This window comes from Chiloscyllium plagiosum, chromosome 9, assembly GCF_004010195.1.
Source record: "Chiloscyllium plagiosum isolate BGI_BamShark_2017 chromosome 9, ASM401019v2, whole genome shotgun sequence".
Classification (NCBI taxonomy): Eukaryota; Metazoa; Chordata; class Chondrichthyes; order Orectolobiformes; family Hemiscylliidae; genus Chiloscyllium; species Chiloscyllium plagiosum.
The window spans coordinates 39,764,206-39,772,502 of record NC_057718.1 but is presented as its reverse complement, the minus strand read 5'-3'; the positions used below and the strand labels follow the sequence as shown (position 1 = coordinate 39,772,502).

The following is an 8,297-nucleotide window of genomic DNA, read 5'->3' as shown; positions in this document are numbered from 1 at the left end:
TTGCCATCACCTACTACCCTCTGTCTTCTTCCATCCAGCCAATTCCTAATCCAAACCTCCAACTCACCCTCAATGCCATACCTCTGTATTTTTTGCAGTAGCCTACCATGGGGAACCTTATCAAACGCCTTACTAAAGTCCATATACACCACATCTACTGCTTTCCCCTCGTCCACCTCCTTAGGCACCTTCTCAAAGGATTCAATAAGGTTTGTGAGGCACGACCTGCCCTTCACAAAACCATGCTGACTATCCTTGATCACATTATTCCTATCCAGATGTTCATAAATTCTATCCCTTACAATTCTCTCTAAGACTTTGCCCACAACAGAAGTGAGACTCACCGGCCTATAGTTACTAGGGTTATCCCTACTCCCCTTCTTGAACAAGGGAACCACATTTGCTATCCTCCAGTCTTCTGGCACTATTCCTGTAGACAACATAAAAATCAAGGCCAATGGCTCTGCAATCTCCTCCCTTGCTTCCCAGAGAATCCTAGGATAAATGCCATCAGGCCCAGGGGACTTATGTATTTTCACCCTTTCCAGAATTACCAACACCTCTTCCCTACATACCTCAAAGCCATCCATTCTAATTAATTGTGACTCAGTATTCACATTGACAACAATGTCCTGTTCCTGATTGAATACTGACGAAAAGTATTCATTCAGTGTCTCCCCAATCTCTTCAGCCACCACACGCAACTTCCCACTACTATCCTTTACTGGACGTATTCCTACCCTAGTCATTCTTTTATTCCTGATATACCTATAGAAAGCCTTAGGGTTTTCCCTAATACTGCCAACTAAGGACTTTTCATGTCCCCTCCTTGCTGCTCTTAGCTCTCTCTTCAGATCCTTCCTGACTACCTTATAACTCTCAATCGCCCCAATTGAACCTTCGCGCCTCATCTTTACATAGGCCGCCCTCTTCCCTTTAACAAGGGATTCCAATTCCTTATTAAACCACGGCTCCCTCACATGGCCCTTTTCTCCCTGCCTGACAGGTACATACTTATCAAGGACACTCAATAGTTGCTCCTTGAACAAGCTCCACATATCAATTGCGCCCTTCCATTGAAGCCTACTTTTCCAAGCCACGCACCCTAAGTTGTGCCTCACCGCATCATAATTTCCCTGCTCCCAGCTATAACTCTTGCCCTGTAGTGCACACTTATCGCTCTCCATCACTAGAGTAAAAGTCACCGAATTGTGGTCACTGTCCCCAAAGTGCTCACCTACCTCCAATTCTAACACCTGGCCTGGTTCGTTACCGAACCAAATCCAATATGGCCTCACCTCTTGTTGGCCTATCTACATATTGTGTCAGGAAACCCTCCCACACATTGGACAAACACCGACCCATCTAACGAACTAGAGCTATAGCTTTCCCAATCAATATCAGGAAAGTTAAAGACCCCATTACAACCACCCTATTACTTTCACTCTTCTCTTCAATCATCCTCGCAATCCTTTCTTCTACATTTCTAGGACTATTAGGAGGCCTGTGTATTACAGCGGTGGAAAGGACGATGGACGAAGACTCGCCATCTGAGGTAGTTTGGGCTGAGGTTCGGAATAGGAAAGATGAGGTCACCCTATTAGGAGTTTTCTACAGGCCTCCTAATAGTCCTAGAGACGTAGAAGAAAGGATTGCGACCCCCACCTCTGACCCTACTAAAACATTTAAACCGTGGAGCTTGCAACAGCCAATCCTGTCCCTGTTCTACCCATCTCTCTGTAATAGCCACAACATCGAAATCCCAGGTACCAACCCACGCTGCAAGTTCACCTACCTTATTTCGTATACTTCTTGCATTGAAGTATACACACTTCAAGCCACTTTCCTGTTTACAGGCACCCTCCTTTGAGATTGATGCCATGTTCCTGACAGGCACAACCATGACAGATTGTTTCATGTCTACTATCAAATAGGCATGCAAATAAGCTGTATTGTAGATTTATCAACTGAAGGCTTATCTTTAGGTATATCTGATGCTGTGCCTTTCATGCTTTCCTGAACTCTTCATTTGTAGTAGGATTGATGCCTTGGCTTGATGGCAATGGCAAAGTGGCAGAAAGTGAGGACTGCAATTGCTGGAGATCAGAGTCAAAAAGTGTGGTGCTGGAAAAGCACAGCCGGTCAGACAGCATCAGAGGATCAGGAGAGTCAACGTTTCCAGCACATGCTCTTCATCAACTCCTGATGAAGAGCTTACACTTGAAACATTGACCCTCCTGCTCCTGGGGTAATGGAAAAGTGAGGAATGTGTATGGGCTTCAGGTTACTGATTTTGATTGAATCTAATTCTGCTGATAACCTTCAGCACTTCATGGATGCCTTATCTTGAGTTTCTTGAACTGCTGTGTATTGACATGGCAGTCACACAATGGTATTACATTTACATCTATGTAGCTACTACTTGATGTAGCAGGTGGTAAATGTTGGCAAGCTTTTGTTGTATATGACATGAGTCATTACAAATCTCGAGACCAATTGGTAATTTTGTTCAAAACTTTAGTCACAAGTTTCTCTAGCTGAGCATATCCGTGGATGCTAATAGAAATTGAGGTGTGTTCCCTTGCAGTGTGGGATGTAGGTAGGAAGCTGGAGATGTGCAAATACATATTGCTACAGATGTCAACTTTAGAATCAAGTGAGAAGTAAACGGTTGGGTCAAAGTGACAAATTGCTGATGTGGAGCAAACATTCAGAAGCACCTTTTTCTCCTAGTGAAACATATCAAATTTACTTTACCAACACAAACATGAATGAGTCCTTGCCAAGTAGTGAGATTTGTCAAGTCTATTGACCTCTGCAATCTAGAATAAGCTGGGAATAAGCTCAACAGAGGGGAAAAAAGGTAGAATCCATTTTGATTTATTTCAATCCAGGAAAATAAGAAATCTTCATATTTTATTATGAATTAGATATTTATTTTTAAATTGCGCTAAGGCATATTACCAATATTTTCCTGAGGTTGCCTGGTATTCAGTAGATTCTTGGTAGTACAGAACTTAAGTACTGCTGAAAAAGTGCACATTTTGTCAAACCTTTTCACATCGACTCATCAGGGCAACTCACAAGAAAAAGCAATGTAAAGGGGACAGCATTTTTAATATTCTGAGTAGGTTGTGCAGAGTGGTTGCGAAATGGACTCTATTATGGGTACTGTCATAGAAACCGCAGAAGTTAAATGGAGACTGACAGTGAAGTACCAAGTTTTGTTCAGCTTTAAACCATGCATTTGATTCTGATTGATCAAAGCATTGCCCGGAGGGAAAGAGCAGAGCATGGCTGCATTCTACTTTGTTAAGTTGAAATAGGTGCAATATATGTACATGTTCTTTATGTCCACAAAAAAAAGGGTCCTGTGTATTAATGTATGTGGCTTCTAGTATGCAACATTCTGAGCACAATTGGTGACCTTCAATAGGTTGTCAGCATACTTTTTAGTACACTCGGGTTTATTTAGCAAAATGTTGTCTAATCAATCGAATGGAATCACATCGAATATTTAGAATTTTGTAAGCACCAGCTGCTTGGCTGCAGTCAGTACCATGTCTATTGCGAACAGCCAAAGGTGCATGCTGTTTGATACAAGCTGTCAGTGTTTGGGATGTATACTTTACGTACCTAGCATCACACTGGCACTGAAATTCATATACCACATTACTCAACCGTGTGATAGCCAGAATGTCTTTTTGGCTCAGTGTCATTGTTAGCATCCTGTTGGCTTGTGTTGCTACTGCATATAGACACCTGTTGCTCAAATATGAGATACTTTCCTTTTAATCTGAAGTAGATTGGGCACTTTCCAGGGCAAGAAACTGGCAGCCTTTGACCTGTTCCTGAGTTTGTGTGACATATGACAAGAAATGATCTGATCAGAGTGGTCATGATCCTTTGGATGGCTTTGAGATACTGCACAGCTATTACCTTGTTTCAGCATTAAGCTAGCACAGTGTGCAAATCACTTAATCCAGTTTACATGGTTATAGATGAAGTCAATTGTGTAGCACATAGAATTGGAGAAATTCCATTGTGTATATTGTCCAGTGATTGTAGGCTTGTGATAGCTAATAATAGGGAAACCTTTGACAGCATTCTCAATTAGCATGCCACGGCAAGAGAGCTTAATGCCTGCTTCATTTCAAAGGTGAGTGCAGGATGGTACCGATAAGACAAATAGGGAATTGACTGGTGTTGCTAATATCCATTTATTGACTTCTAACTTGCTCTCCTTTCTGTTCTAAATTGTTGAATTACAAAGAAGAAAGAAAATTTACAGCCCAAGAACAGGCCCTTCGGCCCTCCAAGCCTGAGCCGATCAAAATGTAATGTCTAAACCTGTCGGTCAATTAGTAAGCATCTATATCCCTCTACTCCTCACCTACTCATGCATTTATCCAGACACATCTTAAATGAATCTACCGTGCCTGCCTCTACCACCTCTGCTAGCAACATGTTCCAAATGCCCACCACCCTCTGTGTGAAGTACTTGCCGCATGTATCCACCTTAAACTTTCCGCCTCTCACCTTGAACGTGTGACCTCTCGTTATTGAATCCTTCACCCTGGAAAAAAGCTTGTCTCTATCCACCCTGTCTATACTCTTCATGATTTTGTAAACCTCAATCAGGTCCCCCCTCAATCTCCTTTTTCTAATGAAAATAAACCTAACCTACTCAACCTTTCTTCATAGCTAGCACCTTCCGTACCAGGCAACATCCTCGTAAACCTTCTCTGTACCCTCTCCAAAGCATCCAGATCCTTGTGGTAATGTGGCAACCAGAACTGTGCACAGTATCCTAAATGTGACCGAACCAATGTCTTGTACAATTTTAACATGACTTGCCAGCTCTTATATTTGATACCCCATCCAATGAAGGCAAGCATACTATATGCCTTCTTGACCACTCTATCCACCTGTGCAGCAACCTTCAGGGTGCAATGGACCTGCACTCCCAGGTCTCTCTGCCCATCGACTTTTCCCAAGGCTCTTTCATTCATTGTATGATTCGCTCTAGAATTAGTCTTGCCTAAATGCATCACCTCACATTTGTCAGGAGGGTATTATGTAGGGTAATGGCCAGAAGTCACAGTCTTTATTGCTGTAGGTGACATATGAACATAGAGGGATGGGACCATACACCAGGTTTCAGAGAGCAAGGGAAGGAGTTTCAAAAAAAGAATTTCAAAGGTGCTAATCTCTGGATTATTCCAAGAACTGAAAGTTTGAATTTTGGCAAGAAGATGGGAATTCAGTGTAGGTTCAAAAGGAGAAAAAGCAAAGCTAAAAGTGATAAAGTATTTTAAAAAGGGTAATAACTGCTGTGACAGCAAACAAGTCAAGTAAATGTAGCAGGTGAGCTGAGGAAGCATACACTTCGAAGCATGATATAGTTTGATTAATACAGAACCATGAGAACTAGGAGAGCAATGCAGTCTTTCTAGTTGAAGGGTTTTCAAATGGCATTGTGCTAGAGCTTCTTAAAAAAGCAAATTGACAATATTGGCCAAAGAAACAATTGCATCTGAGGAAAGATGGTGGGCTAGAAAGGGCACAAAATAAGGTGCAAGAGTTGAACTGATATATAAATGGGGAGTCCTGCTTTTAGAAGTATAGTAAATTCACCAAAAACATCAGGAGGAGATACATTATGAATGTAGGTAGATTGCAGAGAAATGCAGATACAAATGGAAGTTTTTACATACAATAATATTAACTGGAATAAACATAGAATGAAAAGAATACAGGACGCAGAATTCTTGAAATGCGTTCAAGAGAACTGTTTTAGCCAGTATGTGGAGTAAACTCAAGAAAATGAAGGGAATTGGTCTGAGCAGCTGAAAGAGGTGTCAGTGCCAGAACATTTTAGTGGCTGAGATCATTATTCATTTAGATTTGGAATAGTTATAGTAAAGGACAACAGCAGACCAAGAGTGAAATTTTAACTTGGGAAAAGGCTAATTTTGTGAAGCTCTCACATGATTTGACAAAAAGAGACTGAAAATAGCTACCTAAAGTGTTAGAGCAGTGGGAAAAATTCAAGCAGGAGCTGAAGAGGGTTTCATAAATCCCACCCTCTCAACTGCCACCAACAAACGGTGTAGTTCTCAAATCTCCTCTTTTCTGTTCTCCCCATTTCTTCCCCGGCTTTGATGTCAATGACAGTCACTTTATCCTCTCTCCTGAGGCAAAAGGGAATTAGTGCCAGGACATTAGGATGGAAAATTGTGTCAATGTATGAAGACAAGCATTCAATCAAAAATATATTGAAATCATCAAAAATGTGTAAATTCTAGTCCCCAGCAGTGATCTCAGTCAAATAAGCTGAAAAATGCCTTAAATAAATTCTAACGCTACTTCTCCTTTCATGGTACTTTCAATTCTGCAGACATTTGATTCTCTGTTCAGCTTCCACTTGAAAAGTGATGACTGCTTTAATTTTATAAGTATGTTTTCAAAAATAATTTGCAACAGATATGCCCAGAAAATACAAATTCTCATTGGAAAAAAAAGCAGAAAATAGCAATCCAGCAAGAAATATTGCCCCTCCAGATGCAATTTACAAATCTTCCAAGTATAATTTTGTCCCAGGAAACAATTAGTTTTTCATACTGGATACCTCTCTTCAAAGATGGATTTTATTTTTTGCACGATCTTGCAGTGTGGAATGTTATCCTCATTTCCTAAAATAAAAAAATTGTGTTGATTTTTAAGCCCATTGAGCTCAATATCCATAGATTTATTTGATAAAAATTTGTAGGGTTTTTACTGAAATACGAATTGTTCCTTTTTGATTATTGTTTTTCTGAACACAAGTTCCAACAATCTCCTCAAGTGTTGGTGAGTTCAGTTTAAAAAAAGACGAATGTTATTGGATGTGAGCAGTACTGAAAAGGCCAGGAATTGTAGCACGACCCCAGTTGCTTTTGTGAAGTTGGTAATCAGTCACATTCTGCCACTACTTAATGCCAGCAATGCATGCCATCTACAAATAGAACTTCAGATTGACAGAGATCCTTTGATCGCACTTTACAAGCACAAGACTTCTCCTGAGAAGAATAGGAGCATAAAGCACAAAGGACAACTGCTGTATTCTTGTGTTGTTTTTCTGAAATTGGAATTATCACTCTCATACTGGGCTTAGTAAGAAGCTCAGGTACAATTTACATCAGAATCTCAAACAAGTTTACTTAACAAATCAATTGATAACTTGCAGTTTGAGAGCAACGTGCGTGCACATCCCGAGTCTGTTGTATGGCTGCTGGTCATGTGATGTCATTCCTAGTTCTTGGATGATTCGCATCCTTGGGCTCTTTAAGCAGTAAGACAAATCCTCTCATTTTCCAAGATGAGGTGACATGCACTAAGAGTGAGAATATGTTTACGTTATGTTTACGTGAGAACTACTTATATAGAAACAAGAATTGAAAAGATTGGATAAAGGGTGTAATGTACAAGAGGTTTGACAATCCTCCACATCTTGTGATGGCATGACCTTCAGGGACACTTGTGGTACAGTGGTAGTGTCCCTACCTGTGAGCCTAAAGCCTGGGTTCAAGTCCTACCTGCTCCAAAAGTTGATTTTTAGAAAGTCTATACACTTTTGGAGAAGTGTACGTCATGCTTTGTGTAAAAAAAAGTCACAGAATAGAAGTGACAAAGGAATTCAACATATTGGAGCATTACAGACTATGGAACTGTCTGGACCTGTTGACCGAAAAGTCATATACCTGGGTTTATGGCTGTAAGAACTTTGGTTTTTTTTGGATATTGTCTGGAAAAGGCAGTTGGGATCTAACCTGTTAATAGAAAACCCGTCAACTCATCCTTTTCCATCGTTTTGGAGAAATCCTTTTTGAAAGTCCAGCGTGAGAGTGAGGAAATGGATGGAGTCATTCTTCTGAGAAACTTCTGATAGACTTCTCAACATCTCCTGAAAGAACTGCTTCTGAACAGGTTGCAGGGACAACTGCATTTGTCAAGTGAGACCTGTCTATATGGGCCATACGTGGGCATTGATGCTTTCAGAAAAGTTTCATGCTCAGTTAGTAATCCAGAAATTATCATTTTCTTGGTTCTGCTTTTTAATTTAATCCCTAGCTGCTCACATTCCCTCAACAGAGCCTCTTTCCTCTTTCTCCTATATTGTTGATACCGACGTGAACCATGACAACTGGATCTTTCCCAACCCACTCCAAGTTCCTCTGTAGCAGACAACACTGGTTGCATCCTAAGACACAGCATCCAAGTAACTCTTTCTTTTCTTCCCTCCTTCCCATCCCCTC

At 40.8% G+C, this 8,297-nt stretch overlaps 1 protein-coding gene across 6 annotated transcripts in view; it reads left to right on the top strand.

The window, feature by feature from the left end:
* mark1 (MAP/microtubule affinity-regulating kinase 1) overlaps nucleotides 1-8,297 on the top strand; it is a 214,747-nt gene that overhangs the window by 136,696 nt on the left and 69,754 nt on the right. The window lies entirely within an intron of this gene.